The sequence below is a fragment of the Myiozetetes cayanensis genome, unplaced genomic scaffold (assembly GCF_022539395.1).
Source record: "Myiozetetes cayanensis isolate MyiCay16 unplaced genomic scaffold, myiCay2020 scf4, whole genome shotgun sequence".
In the NCBI taxonomy this organism is placed as follows: domain Eukaryota; kingdom Metazoa; phylum Chordata; class Aves; order Passeriformes; family Tyrannidae; genus Myiozetetes; species Myiozetetes cayanensis.
Genome location: NW_026087631.1, coordinates 56,808,170 through 56,829,378, shown reverse-complemented (window position 1 = coordinate 56,829,378; position 21,209 = coordinate 56,808,170). Strand labels below are relative to the sequence as shown.

At 36.1% G+C, this 21,209-nt stretch overlaps 1 protein-coding gene across 43 annotated transcripts in view; it reads left to right on the top strand.

Moving 5' to 3' along the window:
* Nucleotides 1–21,209, top strand: part of PTPRD (protein tyrosine phosphatase receptor type D) — a 1,147,190-nt gene that overhangs the window by 590,934 nt on the left and 535,047 nt on the right. For 42 of the 43 annotated variants that reach the window (XM_050328659.1, XM_050328661.1, XM_050328678.1 and 39 more), the window contains one exon: nt 14,147–14,169. The exons of the other annotated variant lie outside the window; for it this stretch is intronic. The gene's annotated coding sequence lies outside the window, so the exon portion shown is untranslated. The remainder of the gene's footprint in view (nt 1–14,146; nt 14,170–21,209) is intronic. 43 annotated transcript variants of the gene reach the window in all.

Here is a 21,209-nt window from a genome sequence, read left to right as displayed (position 1 = left end):
AACCATGGAAGTGAACTCCATCATCTGCTCTTGATGTACTGTTTCAGAGGCAGTCCAGAACAAACACTGTCACGATAATGCTGTCAGATGAAAATTTACTAGAAGGAATGAAGCTCCTCCTGACATAAGGAAATTCAGTTCTTTAATTGTTTTTATACCAGAGAATCTGGTTGTTCTATAATGATGCTAAGGATTAGGAAACTGCAGAAAGCAACAATTTTACTTCCCTTGGGTCAGATGTTTCTCCCCAAACAGGTGAGAATTTTCTAAGTACAAATAAAATATTCTGATTTTTTGATTTTGCATTTAGTAATTAAAAATAATGCAATCCATGCATCTTAATGATAGGGTGATATTCATTAACCATTAAAACATTCTATACCTCTGCCCTTCTTCAGTCATTGTTGAGACCTCTGCAACCATTGTCTGCTGGTTACTGTGGGCCAACTTACTTGACCTCTAAAATAACATTAAGTAGTATTCAAGATTATCTTTATCTCATTCCCAGGTGCATTATGAAAGTTTTAGTGTCTTAAATTAACATTTTTTTCCCTGTTCTTTAAAGGAAATGTTGATGTCTGATTTTCTTACCCCTTTTAAAACACACATGAACCTTTTTTTTGTACCAAATTGACTTCTTCATTTTTGTGCTGTAGATATCATTGTTTTGTTGGGTTTTTTTCATCTAACATGACACATACATATTTTGGCAACTGTAGATCTTTTTGAAAGACATAATTGCAAACATAAACATAATTTGGTGTATGACAGTAAGTAGCATGGAACAAAGAAAATCCATAGACCTGATCCTCACACAGGGGCAAAAACCAAAATAAAACCAAACCATAGTGCCTCTCCCTACCACCCTCCTACATATACATCTTGAGTGTATTAGTTAAGAAGTCAGAAAATTCATTATGCATGCCATATAGTGGAGACAATCATCATTCAACATTTTCATAGTACAATGTCTTTTTTTCACATTGGCATGAAGTCATTGCAAGATTGTTAAAATAAAATTGAAAGAGGACAGTCTTAAATTAGCTACATATTCTCAGGATGATTGTTTTCTCTGCATTTCCTTTAGATTACCCTTTTGTCTTTTTGCTACCATTTACTGACAATGCAGAATTGAATATATTCCTTGAAAATTTCAAGAACACACTAAATCCATAATGCAAATTTTGTTCCATAAAAATAATTGTTTCCTACTAGTTCACGTTAATTTAAATGTACTGGAATTGTGCAGACCTTTTTCAATTTTGGAGGAAAGTATATTATAAATATAATAAAAAAATTGCTACGATTACATTATTTTAATATTGCAAATGTCAATATTTCTACAAATCTTCAAATATAAAAAAATAACACTGAGTGTGGGATTAGTGCTGACACTAGTAAGGGAAATGGGACTAAAAAATAGTTTTCCATGTCTTTACTAGTAGAGGTTTTTTCTTATTTTCTTATCATTGATTTTGTTTCAACAGATAAATGAACCCAGTTCTTCCATCATTTCAACACAGTAACCTCCTATTTCCCAAGTGTTTCCCAAAGTGCATTTTTTTGTCCACATGCTATGTTCATAGTCTCTTTATGAATCCAAATAAATTGACCATTTAATTTTTCACACATTCTTTCCCTTGTAAATTATAGAAATAAAGGTCCTTCTGCATTGCAGAGCACAAAAGTATGATAGCAAACGTGGTGTCCTTTGGCTCTCCTCAGTGGAGAGCTCAGTTGCTTTCATCAGTGCAAGTTATGCAGCCTGAAATTCTCTATTTCCATGGTTTGCTAACATGTGAGTTTGGGGGTTTCTTAACCTTTTATTTTATGAGCTCTGAAATATAGTAACTTAATAGGTTAATTTGATATGATTAGAATGTATTTTATGTATGTTACTCTCTTATTTTCTATATTTTAATGAGAAACTTATGGAAGTTTTGTTGAGGTTTTTTTGGTGTTCTTTTTTTCCCACTGCAAAACAAGTTATTTCACCTTGTTAATTGCAGAAGAAGTTAATTTGGTTTGGTTTGGTTTGGTTTGGTTTGGTTTGGTTTGGTTTGGTTTGGTTTGGTTTTATTGGAGTGCTCTGTTCTTCAACACTGGAAACACAAATTTCAAGCCAAAAGCTAAATAAAGCCTGGTAAGTCCAAATTGATAGATTATAAACTTCCTAATATATGAGTTCTGGTGATAGGTACACAGGCATAAACTGCATATTCAAGTGACAATATTCTGATTGTAATTTAAGAAAATGTGAGTTTTCAGCAGGGGAGATAAACAGCATGTGTTGCAGCAGGTTCCATGAACTGAACAACAGGGGCTCCAGGAATAAAACATTCATGAATTTCAGATTCTATATGCAGAGTAAGTTTGCATTCTATATTCAGACTAGATTAAATAGATCACATGAAATCTTAAGTTAAAAAAAAATGCTCAGAAGATTGACTACATTTTATCTAGCTTTTTAGAAATTAATTGTTAGTTCAACTCCAATTACGTTTCACAGATTAGAAGTTAAAATAATGGCAGTTCTTGGGGGTTTGATTTCCAGTCTGCTTTGATCATGACAGTTAAAAGATTAAAAAAGGAAGAAAAACCACATAACATTTTATATTTGCTATGCTCATCATTAGGGTGTTCAAGTGCATAAATAAGAGCAATACTATGTCATGACTCCTGTGTCAGTGCAGTGTGATACCTTTTACACAAGTAGATAAAATGTCCAACTTCAATCTTGGATGTTCCAACAAATCTGAAAACATAGCTTATCTCTTATTATTATTTCTTGCTTTATAATTCTGTGCTAATAAACCCCAAACCCTGGGGATTGTCAAGGTATAATATACTAAGATAATCCTTTCATATGTAAAAAATTTTATTGTAGAATTATGTTAACACAGACAACTTGAATTATTCATTACAGAAAGACCACCATAATTTGAACAAATGTCATCAAATTTTATCAACTTCTTGCTTATGGTGTACATATGAAACAATGAATATGAAGAAAAATGTTGTCTAGTTATTTTCTGTTTCCCTTTCCTGCATACTGCAATTTATTTCTCTATTAAAAATTAGGAAGAAGGAAATGTATTGTGCAATGGGAATGAAATAAAGTATCAGTTCAACTAGAAAAAAGATGGTGCAGTGTGCTTATAAGAAGTAGAGAGAATGTTTAAGTTTTTGCTGCTGTGAAGAATATTTAAGAATCAGCATGCCAGATAATTCTGAGCCATGTGGTCCAGGAGACCACCAAAACATGTCCCAGACTTGCTATAAAAGATTTTTTGCTTTGCTCCATTTTTTCTGGGAACGTTCTGTGACAGTTAATACACCTGATCAGTTTGGCTGATCTTTTTCACTAGCATAACAATTAAGTTCAGTAATCAGGTAAATTGTAGCTGGAATTATTACAACCTAGATAAATTACCTTCCTTATTTTGATAAGGCATTATTGTCTTTAATTCCTTGTCCTAGATTTTGTCTTAAAGCCAATATAAAATATCCTCTTATTGTCACTATTTGTCATTTTATTTCCCAAGTTTCTGTAGGGAATAAATTGTTCCTGTTAAGACCTGCTTAGAATATAAAAGTAATAACGATTAACAGAATGTAAAATGCAATATAGCTAATATGGAAACTAATACAGAGATAGCAGACTCTTCGTTGCCGCCATTAAAAAGAACAAAGCATAAGTTACTGTCCTATCATTTCTGTATGACAGTGCTTATCAGTATAGTCAGTCTGATTCTTGTGAGTCCTCCATCTGTCACCTACATTGTGTTTTCTCTTATACTATTGCAGCGGCTCTGGGGCAGTGCCAGCATTTTCAGCCTTTATGTTTGAAGAGCACCCAGTACAACATTAAAAAAAGTATGATTATTCAGCATTCCTACTGAAGGTGCAGCTGTGCCACATGATTGTTTCTGCAGAACAATTTTCAGAAACACCAAAATAATGAATAATAATGAGAGGAGCCCAAATAAATGTCTGGATGTGTTTTGACTAAATGCTACATTTTGACACTGTTTTGCTGTACCTACTTCTGCATTATCAACATGTGCTTAAGCATTGTAAATCCCCTTTCAAAAGAACAAAATTATAGCATATAGAACTATAGACTTATGAAATGACACTGAAGTTTGGAAGGTAGTTCTTCTCCAGCTGAGGTATCATTAATCAACATTCAGTTTAATAAATCTGTGTGTCACTGAAAATACATGTAAAATTGCAGTTTCCTTTGTTGACCAGGACTTTAAGAATTGTATAGCATTCTGAGAGCCAAAAAACTTTCTATGCTTCTTTTCAACCCTTTTGCAAAAGTTACACATGTGCTTTAGTGCTACTTTTATATAAAGGGCCAAGAAAAAATTAGCCAAAATATAAATTCCTTTGTGTGGAAATGAAACATGGGTCTATGGTTTGCTATGAAATTTTAGATGCTTCATGGTAAAGTGTATGTTCAAAAATATGCAGTGTTTAATAAGGAAGAGATATATAAAGATCTAACATATCATGCTTATTATTTATCTGCTACTTAAAATTGAGTAGTGTCTTTGGAATTGGCTTTACATTTTGTGCACAATGTGTTTACTTAAATAATAGCATTACATTCTCTCTACTTTTTAATCTATGGTTGTATAATGAAGCAACTATAAAATGTTCATAAAACCTGGTAGTGAACAAATTTTCTACCAGAAACTGCTTTTAGAAAGTGTATTATGTTAATATATTGCATAGAGCAAAATTTCTCTCCTGCTCCCTAGTTAACCCTAATTACTATATTCGTAAACTACATAACTTTTGAGTCCAAGAAAACTAAATTGATAATGAATTCAATTTCTTCTACACCATATATTATGTTTAATAACATATATATGCTTAATAACATATATAATTAGACTTCCTATTAAACCACTATTTTCCTCACTTTAAGGTAAATAGAAGTTTGTATTACTCAGAATGTATTAGACAACATTTTTAAGGAAAGATGCCATAATAGCAATGACAGTTATGTTTCATAGGGGAGATATGGCTTCTTTTTCATAAGCAAACTAAAGGCCATCTACACACTGTCTTGCCTTAGAAAGTTAATGCAATTGTGCTTCTGTTCCAAAAGACAATTAGGCTCTCCCATGTCCATATATGGTAGTTTCCTACTTCATCAAAGAGCCAGGTCATGTTATTGCAGATAATGACATTTGGTTGATCTAGAGGTCCTTTTCTTTCTGCAGAAAGTAGCTTTGTCTGCCGTTCCTCTGGACAGACTGAAGAAATCCTATTGCTCTTATGAGGCTTGTGCCATAAGAAGTCATGAACCTCTCCGACATCTAGCAAAGGATGTAACTCTGAGTTGTTAAGCTGCTGTACAGTCACTCATGTATCTGAGTACCCTGTGGTACTCACTTTTCAGGTAGCTCAAAGAACTTCCCATGTGACCGTTCAATATCTCTTGAAGATAATACATGCAAAATGATCCATTGCACTTCAGTCACTTGTGGAAGATGGGGAATAATGCACATTTTCCAGCAAAATTTTCACTTAAAATTTCAGCTATGAGCAACATCTATCCATAATTCCATCTAGAATATATACAGGGCTAGTAAGTGTTATATGCCAAAGTATATGTTCACAAGGACAGGGGGAAGAGAATGTGCTCATTCTGCTTTTTCTGAGTTGTATATATGATGCATACATATTTTAAGTTGTCTTCAAAATTCATTAATTGATTTTTTTTCTTTGCTTTCTTATGCAAGGCCCAGTCTTACAGTCCATACAACTAAAATATAATATGCAATTTTTTTTTTATTTCCTCTGTAATATATATGTTAGTAACTGGGCAAGGTACAAATGAGTGCTTGATAGAACTTACTGCAATGCATAAGGGAGATGACAAATTTTCTTAGCTTCTAGGTTTCTGTCTTTCTGTGGAATGCTGACTTTTCTAAATTATAATTTCACTTCCACTCCTATTAAGGGATACCAACAGTACTGTACTGTTTAAAAAGTGAAGAAAATTAAGATAATATACCAATATTTTATTTCTCCAATGATGCATATTTCAGGTGTCTTTTCATCAGTGCAAATTTGTTTTTAAATTACTGTCACAGTTTGACAGCAAGACCATTTTTCACTTTTTGATATTTTGCTTCCCATTCTTTGAGATATTCCAATGCATCAGCTGTTGCTTCAGCTGTGTTCCATTACCTGGCCATATGTGCACTACATGTTTGTTTTGTGAGAAATAAACCATATGCAACTGCAATCTGAAATTATAATAAAATGTTATGCTGCAGTAACAAAGGGTGAGCGCAGAAGAAATTTTTAACAGGAGCAGCAGCTTTCAGTAACAATATGTTCAGACTAACTTGACCATCATTTATTATTTATTCAAATTCTAGTTAAATATAAGCATAAAAGTGGGAAGTCTGATCATTAGAAAGCTAACTCCAGCTGATAAGCAGGATTTTTTTTTGAGAGAGAGTCTTAAATCCTATCATATATTATCAAAATCTATTTTTTCCTTCTATATCTGCCATCTATTTTCCTACTGTAAACTTTTTAAAGCCCTTTCTTCACAAATTTGTGTTGGCCTGATTTTGGATCACTGATTATTATAAACATAACTGACAACCTCTTTTCTTATTTTTGGAAGTATATGTAGCTCAGTTTTAATTTAATGTTACGTGTAAAAAGAGTAAAACTTTTTTTACTGTTTTTTGCAAAGATCTGATGCAAACAACATCCAAGTCTCTGGAAAGATTTCTGGTTTCTAAAAATAACTTCATTTATCATTTCTTTGTACTTTATTATGAGTTCTGAAGATAGTGAAAAGCATAAGTAGTAAACGTCCTCTAATCCTTATTTTAACTTGTTTGCTTTAAATTACATGAACTTTAAATACTATGTATAGTTAACTACTGTCATGGTTTAGCTAGTTTTCTCGAACCAGTCATGAATTTTTTTCCCTTCCCCCTGGCCCTGTGTGCAGAGCCATCAAGAGCTATCAGGTGAACAAAGGGACTGGCTCCTTCACTAATCGCCCAGGACTTAGTCTCCTAGGAAACAGGGCAGATGAAAAGCTATTATTTACTTTTGCCTCTCATCTCCTGGGTAATGGGGGAGGAGGAGTTTGGTGGGCTGGGCGGAGGCTGGAACTCAGGCTGGGAGGGGAGGCTGATGGTTCCTGTGGGCTCGGGACCTGCTTACCAGTTGCGGATGCTGCCTGTTTTTTTTTTTCTTGTCGGAGAGGAAATGTTTTTCTGCGGGGTTTTTGTTTCTTTTTTTCCATTTCCCATTTTTTTTTTTTCCCTGGCGGTGGCCCTTGTGCACGTTAGGGGGAGAAAGAGAACTGTGCAGAGGAGAATGACCAGCCAGAGTAAGTAAGAGCTGTCTGGTCCTTTCCCCCCTCTCCTTCTCCCCTTTCCTGGTGTGTGGGAAGGGAAGGGGGACCCAGGTTTTTTTTTTGTTTTTCTCCAACACACCCCAGAGGGCGTTCTTCTTCACCCCCCCCACCCCCCACGTGGCAGCACCCAGGGATCCCACAGTGCCACCTGGTGATTGCTACAGGACACTACAAGATCAGTATCTCTGCTGATCCAACACCGCCACCTAGTGACTGCTACAGGACACTACAAGCTCTGCATCTCCAGTAATCCAACAGTGCCACCTGGTAACTGGCACAGGACATTACAAACTGCATTTCCAGTGGCACAACGGCACCCCCTGTTGACTGTGGTTGGAATTGCACCAAAGGGTGCAAAATTGAACTGTTCGCTTTTCCCTTTGCCTGTTTATTGGTTTATTTTTGAAGGGGATTGTTTGTGGGAGTATTGTTTTGTTGTTTTACTTGGGTTTTTTTCTGTGTTTCTGTTAATATACACATACTTTTTAATAAAGGGCTGTTATTTTTCTCTTTTCTATAATTTGTTTTCCCTCAATCGGAGCCTCTTAATTTCGGATTTATAATTGGTTAGAGGGAAGAGTTTGGGTCTTTTCTCATAACTCATCCTCAGGAAAAGACCTGTCTCTCATTTAAACTGGGACAGCTACCTACATATTTTCACAGGAAAACAAATGAGTATTTTTATTCTACAACAAGATGCAATTCTGAAACAGCCTATATTTATTGTTTTGTCCCACCTTAATTCCAGATATCTGTTCTGGCTGTTCTAGATATTCCGTTCTGATCAGGCTGCAGATACCACAAGAAATTTATTACTGACTAGTTTAAATCCATCCTTTCATATAAAGTCCATGATATAAGTTTTGTCTGTGTCCCCTTAATGTTTACCCTCCTGATGAATCTACTTGGAGCTGTGGTATTGCCTCATAGCCTTCCTTTTCTAGATTTACCAAGATGAGTAGTATCTTCTGTGAGCTCTTCTGACTAGCTTAAAAACTTTTCAGTGAATGATTCTCTTTTATGTAGCTTTAGCATGTTTTCAATACAAATTATCAACACAGTTATCCTTTGTAGAGAGGTAAAGTGTGAATTTTAGAACATGTTGAAAAACTTTTTTTGTTTTCTATTCTATTCTACATTGCCATAGTGTGAAAAAAGTAGAAGGTCTCAGCTGGAATTTTATAACAGTGGGTTTTGTTACAAACACCAAGAAGGAAAACAGGGTCTTCTTAGAACATTAACTCCTTTTCAAGAGAAAACCAAGCACCTTTCTGATTCTTTATTCAACTTTGACATTTCAGATCCTCGGTTTCTCCCTCTTTTTCAGTAACTGAACTTAATGAATTTTTATCCCCAAGTATTTTCTCTTCTAAGTGTCTCTTGAGATTTAAAATCCTGCTTTTAGAAACACAACCTGTTAAATTATCATGCCATCCCCAGCACAAAAAAAGTGTAACTGTGTAACTAAAACTCAGATTAAAAAAAAAAGTCACTAAATTTGATAAAGGGGGATAAATATCTGGAAAAAAATCAAGTTTTAGTGAATTATCAATAGGTAAAAATAATATTTTTCTAGTGAAAGTACTTCCTTACAATTTTTTCCTTGTTTAATTTTCTGCAGCCAAAATATGCATACATACGACATTCCAAAAATGCCTCAGCACAGGTCCTTTGGTAGCTAAAAGGCCTGTTTAACACTTTGCTCTAGTTACAAGATAATAGTCTTTTAAACAGGCAATGACCTAGATATTATAATTCATATTCTGGCTATTCTCCAAACATTGAAGTTATTTATATCTGATATTTTAAATATTAAAACAGTAGGTTGATACTACCAAAAGCACTGGGATTTTAGCTCACTTTTTTGTAGTCGCCAACTATAATAGTCTCCCTTAATATAAAAAGTCAGACTACACATGAAATTTTTTTATTTAGCAAAATGTTAGCCAGATTGAACTTTTCCAGTATTTCTTACAGTTCAATAGAAAACATGCACATATAGACGCACACAAAACCAAAAGTAAACAACCAACCAAAAAACTCTACAAAAATTTATTTTAAATGAATGAATCATATGGAGATTGTTTATTCCTTATATTAAAGTATTCAGCTATATTTCCCCTATTTTCAATAATTTATTTATATTAATGGTATTTCCATGTGCATTTGTAAACAGGAGGCAGAAAATAAATAGAAAATGTAAAGGAAATTTTTTTTCTTTTTTCAGGGTGAAGTTTAAAAAAAAAAAAAGACGTTATTTTATTTTAAACAAGCATTATATTCTTCACTATCCTTAATAACAAGAAATATTATTGTTGTCTTTGATGAAATGAACAGCCACCCAAGTTCAGAAAGTGTCCATGCTGGTCTCATGAAGTCAGTAAGGCTTCATGCCTTCTGCTTCAGCAAGGCAACTGGTAAGGTAAACTAACCAAGAATATTGTTTCCTGTAGAGAATATTAGATTTATAAGGGATAGGCTGAATCATATGGTATGTGACTATCCGCACTTGAATGAAGTAACACAGTTCCACTGGCATATTAACAGAAGTATTAATTAATGGCGTTAATTGAATATCTGTTGTGGTTTATTTTTTGAAAGGGCCCACTGGAGGAAAGACAAGCCAAAACCATGTAACATATGACATGCAACATAGAGCATTTAACGTTTTTCCAGCACTATATTCTAAAATCTCCCAATGTATTCCATATCTTGAGTTCAACTCCCATTTGGGAACCAAAAACACAAAAACCAATGTTATATAAAACTTGATTCACATTGACTGTATTACGTTATCATGTTAACTTGTCTCCACGGATGGCGGTGATGAGCTGAGTAATAAAAAAATGTCTTGATTATTTTTTTTTTAGTAGATTTAAAATATAAAATCTGCAATCCAATCTGTTCCAAACTCACTGAAATGTATTTCTGAATAAATACAGAAAAGACAGTAAATTCAGAAACATTTAGGAATAAAAGTGTTGTAGAGAGAAATTAGTTGAGAAAAATTAGAACTAAAGGTAACTGCAATTGTATGTAGAATCTGTCATTACATGAAGAAAGGTAATGATGGAGTAATTCTTCCACTGAGTTTACTTCTTGTGTAGAATGAATATAGCTAAAGACATCCACTCGTTGAACTTTCACTGGGATTGTGATAATTAAGGGTCACAAGAACATATATGCTATGAAGTCAAGAAAGCAAACTGACACTATAAACCTGGAGTTAAATATGAGTACAAGATGATAGCGCAGAACCAGTAGCACAAAGGCTTTTATAGCTCCTTAGTTCATCACAGGATTTACATTGTTTCATAACTCCAAACTCCATTAACCGGAGCAGATTGCTAGTTTTGTGATCCAAGTATTGAACTGAAGGCAGGCAGTGTGCAAGATGGGATCATCCTAGGCCTCATTATCTAGAAAACTTAAAGCCCCATATAATTTCAATCTTTTTATTTAAAAAAAAAAACCAATATTTCCAGAATCTTAATATAATCTCATAGGCAATGAAGCTCTGATAGTCAATATTCCAATGACAGGGTAAGTGCAGTATCAAAAGTATGCCTAGAAAAGCTTGGAAAGACACATTTTCTTCTGAAGTTATTTCATTAACTTAATGATCCATAGCAAAAACTCTGTGAATAGCTAGAACAGCAAAACATTGGAGAAAAGATAGTCACTATGTGTAAGAAAAATGAAAAGAAACAAATATTCACTTGAAATTAAGCGTTACTTCTGTGTTTTCTGTCTCTGGTTTTCTGACTGATCAGAATAACCATGAAGTACAGTTCTACACAGAGAAAAAAAAAATAGTAAGGCTAGGTCTGCATCAACTACATCAAGAAAAATATATACTGTAGAGACAAAGGACAGAGGAAAACCACTGACTTGTTGAGAAGAAATTCTCTCCCTCACAGTAGCTCAATATTTCTATATAACATATATATATAGTTATAATATATATATAATATAATATAAATATACATATTTCTATATAACTTTTAAATGTGGCAGTTGACTCTTTACTCGATATTTTAGTGATTGTAATTCTTGCTGCGTAATGACACACAGATAAAGATCCTGCCTTAGTAGTGCCTAGTATGACATCTGTGAAGTGTCACTACCAAGAGCTTTCCACCAAAAACTTCATTATCATGAAAAAGTTTTGTAGATGATCTTGTCATTCCAACCTCACTTCCATGGGCAGGGACATCTTCCACTAGACCAGCTTGCTTAAAGTTTCATCCAGCCTGGCCTTGAACACCTCCAGGAACAGGGAGTCCACAACTTCTCTGGGCAACCTGTTCCAGTGCCTCACCAACCTCACAGTAAGGAATTTCTTCCTGATATCTAAACTAAACCTACCCTTCTTCAGCTTAAGGTCATTCTCCCTTGTTCTATCACTACTTGTTGTCATGAAAAGTACCCCTTCAGACTTCTTTTGGGCTCCCTTTAGGCACTAGAAGGCCACTCCAAGGTCTCAAGGCTGAACAGCCCCAGCTCTCTCAGACTGTCTTTACAGAAGAGGTGCTTCAGCTCTATGTTCATAGTGTCTCTCCTTAGGACTTGATCCAACAGGTCAGCATCTTTCTTGTGTTGAGGGTCCCAGACCTGGACACAGTACTCCGAAAACGGGCTCACAAGAGCAGGTCACTCTACCAGGGGTTGTATTATTGACTTCAGTTGAGAGGTCTTTTAGTTTTCTCCCCCTTATCAATGATATTTTTGCAATCCTGTCATTCTACACAGGGTCAGGCACATGATGCTATTGAACAAATGATTTCCTTCTTCTTTTGGTGGTAATGTCTCCTAAATTATTTGTAACTATCGTATTATGATCCAGACACCTCACCAAATGATATTCAGCCCAATGTGACTGCTATGCTCTATCAAATTAATTTTCAATACTGGCTACCACTGGCTGTGCATACAGAGATGACATAAACTGATACATTCTAAGTTCAAAGCACCAAAAAATATCTTACCAGTCACAACAAAAACGAAACAGAAAACCCCCAAACAAACAAAAAAACAAAAAAAAAGAAAGAAGGAAAAAAAAGTCTGTAATTAGGTTTTGAAACAGAACTAGAGGAACACCTCATTAGAATTAGAAAAGAATTAGTGAAGTCTTCAGGCTCTTGTATCACTTATTTGCCCTGCTATTGAAATATCAACCCTACCTTCTTAGGGTCTTGAGAAAGGAATCTCTTTCAAGCCATGAGATGTATTTCTAGGGAATTAAAGAAAATGAATAAAAATCCTAAAATCTCAGTACAGTGCTCTGGAGAGCTATTATTAGGGGGAAATGTGATATCAAGTCTAAGCAACAGCTTGAATTAAAGTGGTAAGATTAAGTTTTATAGAGTTTACAACATTTGTTCAGGTCCATCAAAAATATGAAATTCTAATTCCACAAACTTGCTCCTTTCCTTAAAGTTTTGAGAATTTTTCTGATCTTATTGCACCTATATTGAGTAAGAGAGAAGATACAAAAGAAGAGTTACTTTTTTTATTATGTCTTGCAGAGGTGTTAATTGGAAAGAAGATAATCTTCATCTGCTTTATTTAAGAATATATGAAGTATCTTTCTACAGAAATTACAGAGACTGTTTTTGCAGTGCCCTTTCTTAAAGAAAATAAAATTATTTTTTCTTCAATAAAGATTTTATCTGGTCATTTACAAACAGCTATAGCCACCTATTTGGTAATTCCTTTTTCTTTATATTTTAAAACCCTCCTAAAATTTCCAGAGGAATGTAGTTCTGTGCACAATCTAATTTAAAAGGTTTTAAATATATAAGTTGATATGGGTACTGCTATTGGTATTGATAGTGTCCAAGACCATCAAAACGGGAGAAGAGTTCAAGTCCTAACTTCCATACCCTTCTTTTGTTCTGTCCAGTACTTGCACAAGTCTTACAAGTTTTTCTCCTTCCTCTTTCAAAGTAGTAGATAAAGACAAGGGAATAAATTTCTTATGGGAAAAGCTTCTGGTTTTTATGCTACATAGCTGAAGGAATTTACAAACGCTAAACAAATTTAAATTCCTTTGGAAATCTCTTGAAATTGTTTGTGGTTTGTGTAAATAAATTTAACTTCTGGCATATTTTTTAAAAATTATCTTTTAAAATTTCTCTTTCCTCACCTTTACTCCCTAATCTTTCAGGCCTCTGACAGCACTGAGAATGTGTCTAATGTACAGTCACTGTAACAACAACCATAGGGTAGAAAATAGTACCAGGACTCCTGACAACTCAGAACTGGAGATGAGGATAACTGATAAAAAGACTGTGAAGGAAAATTAGATAACCATATATTGACTGGGAAAAAAAAAATGTTGATTTGTTTTACTGTTTAGGTGTTTACAAAACAGAGATAAGACTTAAGGCATGTGAACATTTAGAAGTATGTTTGAACTTCAATTTGCATGTATTTTTTGATCATCTGTAAATTGGATCACAGATTCTCCAGCTGTCATTCCCTCCTATGACAATATTTTATGTAGTGAAGTGTCATTCAAAAATGTTTTAACAAATCGCAAAATCTTCTTACAGCTGGGGCTTACATAGAAAAAAAAATAATTTGTTTTTGGAACAAGGGAACTTTCTTTTTGATATAATTTGTCTTATCAAACTTGTGGATTTGTTTTCTATGAAATACTTGCTAAGTAATATCAAAAGCCTTTCTCTCTGTGCTCTTCTCTGAAAATCCTTTTCTTTCTCTCTTTTCTAACAGGAGTTGAAATTCACAAAGTTGAGGTAGGAAACTCATTTTATTACTGGGTAGTTTAACTAATTTGCTCAAAGCCAATGACATTAAAGCTTTATGATGTTCTTCTTGTGATTTGTGTCTAGCAGTTATTCACTATGGTAATTTACAGTCAAGGTTTGCCGTCAGCACAAAATATCTTTTCCACAGTATAGGGAACTACTATGGATTCTTCTTGTCAGTGGTATGCTGGAGATATTCATGTAAAGTAATCAACTATTTTTTCTGATCTTATAAATAGTTTTGAGATATAATGCCATATTCCAAGTTCTATCTTTCCATTAATGCTGAAACTTCCCTGTAATTAACATTTGACAGTGATCTGGACCCCATTAAAATAGAAAGTTTTTAGGGACTTGTATCTTCACTTGGCAGGAAAACACACTCTTTTGTCTTTCCAGAACACCAAAATTTTCTTTAAGCCAGAAGAGAGGGAAGATGGTGCTTCTGACTAGAGATAGTTATATTACCTACACAGATTTATGGTAAAACTGAGTTTATCAGGGGACACATATAGAAATCAACACTTTTTTTGTATTCATGTCTCATTTACAGAGTTGGAAACACCCACTAACTGACATATTTTGTGTCAAGGAGCTCAGTCTTTGCAGTGAAATTTGAGGGGAGGGGGGAAGCTTTTTGATATATCCTTTCATAGGGAAATTTTTTACCAACCCACACTAAGACCTCCCCTGTCAAGAGGAAAAGAAGAGTAGTTGTAATGGTAGACTCCCTTATAAGAGAAACAGAGGCCCCCATATGCAGACAGACCCAACTCACAGGGAAATCTGCTGTCTCCTAGGGCCTCAGGTAAGGGACATTACTGGAAATGTCTCCAATCTAGTAAGGCCCTCTGATTACTATCCACTATTTATTGTTCAAACCGGCAGTGACAAAATAACAAAGAGAAGTTTGAGGGCAATCAAAAGAGACTTCAGGGGCCCTGGGATGGTTGGTAGAGGATGCACAAGTAGTGATTTCCTCTGTCTTTCTGATAATAAGAAATAATATTATTGGGAATAGGCAGATTCATCAGGTCAAGTAGGGGCTCTGAGGTTGGTGTAATCTGAAAAATTTTGGGATGGTTGACCATGGAATGATCTACTCAACATCCAGTTTACTGACAACTAATAGGATTCACCTGTCTCAGAGGGGGAAAAGAGTTCTAGTGCAGTAGCTAGCAGGGCTTACTGACAGAGCTTGAAACTAACTTGGAAGGGGGAAGGGTCCAAAACCAGGGTCACCACTGATGAGTGATGGATTGGTGTGCCAAAATTTGAAGAAATGAGTACTAATGGGATCTTTCAATCCACTCCTTGAGTTGTTGGCTACAATGTACCACACCTGAAATGTTTCTACACCAATGCAGACAGCATAAGGAACAAAAAAGAGGAACTCCAAGCTTTGGCCCATTCCCAGAGATTTGGGATAAGTGGAACCTGGTGGGACAAGACCTGTGACTGGAGTTGGGTTGTCCTGTTGCATGGGTTATTAGCAGAGATAGGCAGGCCAGAAGAGGTGGAGGGGTGGCACTGTATGTAACAGAAGGGTTAGATTGCATGGAGCTCACAGGTGGCAATGGCATAGTTGAGAGCCTCTGGGTAAGAATAAAGGGGCAAACAAATTATGTGGATGTCATCGTCACAGTCTGCTATAGACCTCCTGGCCAGGACAATGACACTAACAACTTATCCTTTGAGGAACTAAGGGAGGCTTCCAAGTCAACTGCACTTGTCTTATGGGGGACTTCAACTTGCCATAAATTAACTGGGAATATCACACAGTTGGTACAAGCAGGCCAGAAGATCCCTAAAATACCTGAACGACAACTTTATGGAACAGGTCCGAAGAGAGCCAAAGTGGAAAGATGCTCTCCTTGATCTGTTTGTCAACAGGATGGATCTTGTGAGCAAAAAGGAGATTGGCAGCCATCTTGACCACAGTGACCACAAGGTGATGGAGTTTAAAATCTCTGTTAACAGGAGGAAAAGCACCTCAGCACTGAACATGAGGAGAGCAGACTTCAGGCTGATCAGGGAATTAATAAGTAAGGTCCCCATGGAAAACATTTTTGAAGGTTCTGGAGTCCATCAGTGCTGGTCATTTTTCAAGCATCACCTCCTAAGGGTACAGGAGAAGGCAATTCCAAAATGTCAGAAGTCAAACAGGTGAGGCAGAAAGCCAGCTTGGCTGAACAGGAATCTTCTTTGGAAATAAGGCAAAAGAGGCAAGTGTATGCCCAGTGGAAGCAAGATCAAGTGACACGGGAAGAATTCAGAGATGCTGCTTGCCACTGTAGGGAGAAATTCATGTGGCCAAAGGTCAACTGGAGTTGCAGTTGGTCAGAAATGTGGGGGACAATAAAAAAAGTTTTTTCAAATATATTAATGTCAATAGGCAGTATAGAAACATCATCAACTCATTACAGGATGTAGATGCTCACCTCAAAAACAGGGACAGAGACAAGGCAGAGGTGTTTAACCCTTTCTTTGCCTCTTTGTCTTCAACATGGATGATGGACCAAGGGGGTCTCAGTGCCCTGACCTGGAGGACCATGGCTGCAAGCATGATCAACTCCCAGTCAACCCTGGAACGGTGCAGGATCTGCTGCTCCAAATGGATACCTACAAATCTATGGTACCTCATGAAATTCATCCAAAAATCCTCAAAGAGCTGGCTGATGTCATCATAAAATCTCTCTCGATGATTTTTGAGACATCTTGGGAATCTGGAGACCTCCCAGCTGAGTGGAAGCTGGCAAACATTGTCCAGGTTTTCAAGAAGGGCAAGAAGGAGGACCCTGGAAACTACAGGCATGGTAATCTCAGTCAGGGCCCAGTAAAGTTATGGAGAAGATTATTCTGGGAAGTATTGAAAAACATCTGAAAGACAATGCAGTCACTGGTCACAGTCAGCACACTTCATGAGAGGAAAGTCCTGCTTATAAAACCTGATTTCCTTCTATGACAAGGTAACCCACCTAGCTGATCAAGGGAAGCCAGTTGATGTAATCTTTTTGGATTTCAGTAAAGCTTTCTATACTGTCTCTCACAAGATCCTCCTGGACAAAATGTCCAGCACACAGCTGGATAAACACATCATGTGGTGGGTGAGCAATTGGCTCACAAGTCAAGCACAGAGGGTAATAGTGAATGGGGTGACATCAGACTGGTGACCTGTCACCAGTGGGGTTCCACAGGGCTCCATCTTAGGCCCTGTGTTCTTCAACAACTTCATAAAGGACTTGGATGCAGGACTGGAAGAAATACTATGCAAGTTTGCAGATGGTACACCTCAGAGGAGCTGTTGACTCCCTGAAAGAGAAGGAGGTCCTGCAGAGAGACCTTGACCAATTAGAGGACTGGGCAATCACCAACCATATGAAGTCCAACAGTGGGAAGTGTGAGATTCTGCACCTGAGATGGGGCAACCTTGGGTGTTTGTACAGATTGGGGAATGAGATGCTGAAAAGCAGTGCCACAGAAAGGGATCAGAGGGTCCTGGTAGATGGCAAGTTGAATCTGAGTCAGCAGTGCCCTGGCAGCTGGGAGGGCCAACTCTGTCTTGGGGGCATCAGTCAAAGCATCACCAACCAGTCAAGGAAGGGGATTGTCCCACTCTGCTCTGCACTGCGGTGGCCTCACTTTGAATATTGTGGCAGTTTGGCGCACTACAATATAAAAAAGATATTAACTCATAGAGAGTGTCCAAAAGAGGACGATAGTGAAGGGGAAACCATATGAGCAGCTGAGGTCACTTGGTGTGTTCAGCCTGAAGAAAAGGAGACTGAGGGGAGATCTCAATGTAGTTTCTTGTGAGGGGAAGAAGACAAGCAGGAACCGATCTCTACTCTATGCCGACAAGTGACAGGACCTGAGGGAAAGATCTGAAGTTGTGACAGGGGAGGTTTAGGTTGTGCATTAGAAAAAGGTTCTTCACCCAGAAGGTGGTTGTGTACAGGAACAGGCTCCCCAGGGAAGTGGTCACAGCACCAAGCCTGACAGAGTTCAAGAAGCATTTGGACAGTGCTCTTGGGGAAGACCCTGTGCAGGACTAAATGTTGGACTCAATGATCCTTGTGGGTCCCTTCCAACTCAGCATATTCTGTGATTCTGTGATCCTGTACCTTTACTATTTTGGCAATAATTTACAGTTCTTTATTTGATTATATAAATCTTCATCAATAACTCATGTACTGAAAAACTAAAGAATATTTATAGTATCTAACTTTAGTTATGAAGCTTGAAGTCTTCAAGAAGTGTCTATGTCTTTGTAAAAAAATGCAATCTATATTACCTTCTGTAATACGACAAATATTTGGATAGATTTATGTATACTGATAAAAACTTCATTTTAGATGTAAACACTAGACAGAAAATAGCCAGGGATACTAAGATAAGATATCATTTCACATTCCTGTAGACTAAAGATTATTCTTTCATTATTCTGTAAATTTTTTTTACTAAATGTAATTGTGCAGTTTTTTTATTTCTAACCCCAACTCCAGGTTCTTACTTTTTTCTTGTTGGAAAATGAGGCATGTATATTTTACAATTTTATTATTTCACAGTCCAGGGATTTTTAGGGGATTTATAGTTCACTACCATAATTTCTTTCTTGAAAAACACAATATATACTCTTCCTTTTCTTGGCAGCAATACATATTATTTCCTCTGGCATGGCAGTGGTCACCTAAAACACTTTTCTCATCCATTTAAGTGCTGTATGCTTAACTGTATTTAGTAGAGAGAGAGAAACTACAGCATTTTTTGAGAGACTATTCTGTTATCCAGGAAATAAATTCTGTATTATCTAGTAAAAATGAATTTTTCATTTCATTCACAAAGTCCCAAGAAAGTGTAATTTTAAATCAAAGGAGATATCTTTTCAAGGTACTGCTAAACAAGGAAATCCTTTTAATAGTGTTTTTAGAAAAATAAGAAGCTTGCTTTTAATACCACTTTTGCCTTGATTCCTTCCATACAAAGGTAACTGTGTATAAATGCTTACATGCCTTTCAGCTCACAGCTCATTAGTGTGGTGTGTCCAATGACAAGCGAACCTCAAAGATGTCCTTTTAGGAATCACTTCACTTTACCGATACACTGGCACTAAACTTCATAGTTCCTCTGCTCCAGCAGTTCAAAACAGGCTTTAAGGCCTATTCTGAGTTGTTGATTGAAGAGAAGATATGAGAAAACAAAAATGAGAAGAAAAGGGCAATTTAAATGTCTGTAGGACCTCAAATTTGAGAAAAAAAATCCCATTCTGGTTAGGAATCACCGTTATTCACTTTCTTACTGAAAACTCAAAGTAAGAGGAAGCAAGTGAAAGTGCAGAGAGTAGGATTTATCAGAGGGCACCCTTTGCTTCTGGATGCACAATGTGGTGATCTCGCATTGCTAAGAGGTCAATTGGTTAGAATTCAGGTTCCCTCTAATTTTCTGGTTGTAGTATCAGTGGAAAGAAAACTACACTAATAAATCAAAGTCTTTAATGTTTTGTGATTTAAATGTGGGACTAATGGGAATTAAAGAAAATGGAGTTCAGGTTGGTCATACAGCCAGTAATCAACCTCAAGAAATAAATTCTTTTACTACTGAGCAGAGATCTTCAGGTCTAGCAAACCAGATCTCTCTCCTGTTTGCACAGCACAGTCCAAGGCAGACTTTGCCTGACTATGGGGAATATATGGAAGCACTATATACGTATGCTGGACACAGTTGATGGCCCTTCATGGAAATATATGTGGACTCTAACAACATTCTTTGTATGTCACTCTTTATCTATATACTGGTCTTCACTTTCCCATATGTCAGCATCACGTAACCACAATAGAAATCTCAGCATGTAACAACAGAAATTCTAGCAGAAACCAGCACTCCAGCACACCTCTTAGACTCGGTATTCTAGGAAAAGCAAAAGTTGCCCTTAGTTATTATGAACAACTGCTCAGGTTTCTGGCACAAGTAATAGATTTAACTGTTATTTAAAAACTTCAGGAGAGGGTAGGATTAGGTCCTACATTACATTGTGAAAATTAATGTTCTCATGTTTTATAGGATCAGGACCTCTGTTTGGGATAGGAATTAATCCATTAGCAATGATGAAAGTTCAGCATAAAAATTCTATACATAATTATGTATGTGTATTTATTTTTATCTCATGAATTCCTTAACCTTTTAAACATTATAAAAGCCATTAACTGATTCAAATAGTATTTTTGTTTCTTCATCCTGCGGGAATCTTTAATGTTATTATTCTCAAAAATACGTTTACACACAGTTTGGGTAGGTATGTGACTGAAAAGGTCAAAAAAAAAGTCAAAGCATACTTAACAAATGTATTTCTGCACTCTGTCATAAAGATACTTTTGGTTGCATAGCAACAACCTTTTAATTACTACTTGAAACATAGGTTTTAATATTTTAATTAGTATTTTTCTTCATTAAATTGTTTCACTCAATAAATTTAATGCATTCAATTCATTCCTTGTTCTTAAATGATCCTTTTAACTTCCCTTCTTTGCCCTTCCAGCACCTTTGTCTAAGTAGTAAAGACTAAAAATCTCACAAAAATGACTCAGCCTTTTCCAATAAGCAAAGAGATATCACTCTTTGTAACTGAAGTTGGAGTTGAGGTAAGCATTGGTGAAGTCAGTGGCTTCATAAAATTGTTACTGTACAACCTCAAAGAGTCTTTTGCAGGACTGGAACTAAAACTAAGGTTTTCAGAGGCAAAATTCAGAGTGATGTGGCATGTTTAGAGTGGTCTGTTTTTAGAGTTAGTGATGTTGCTGAGAAGCTGAAGCCTACAAGCATCAAGTATTGTGAGAATGAGAAAATACTGCTCTGGTTTCGAAACCATCTACTTGGCATAGGACGACGTTTGGTGTTTTTATCAAGATAGTTTCATACACCTCCTTGTTTCTGCATTAGGCATTCTGCATTTCTTTGCTATTATTGTAAGTGAGGGTTTTGTTCCAGTCGATTATGTGAGGGGGAAGGAGATAGTATCTAAACATCTGCGA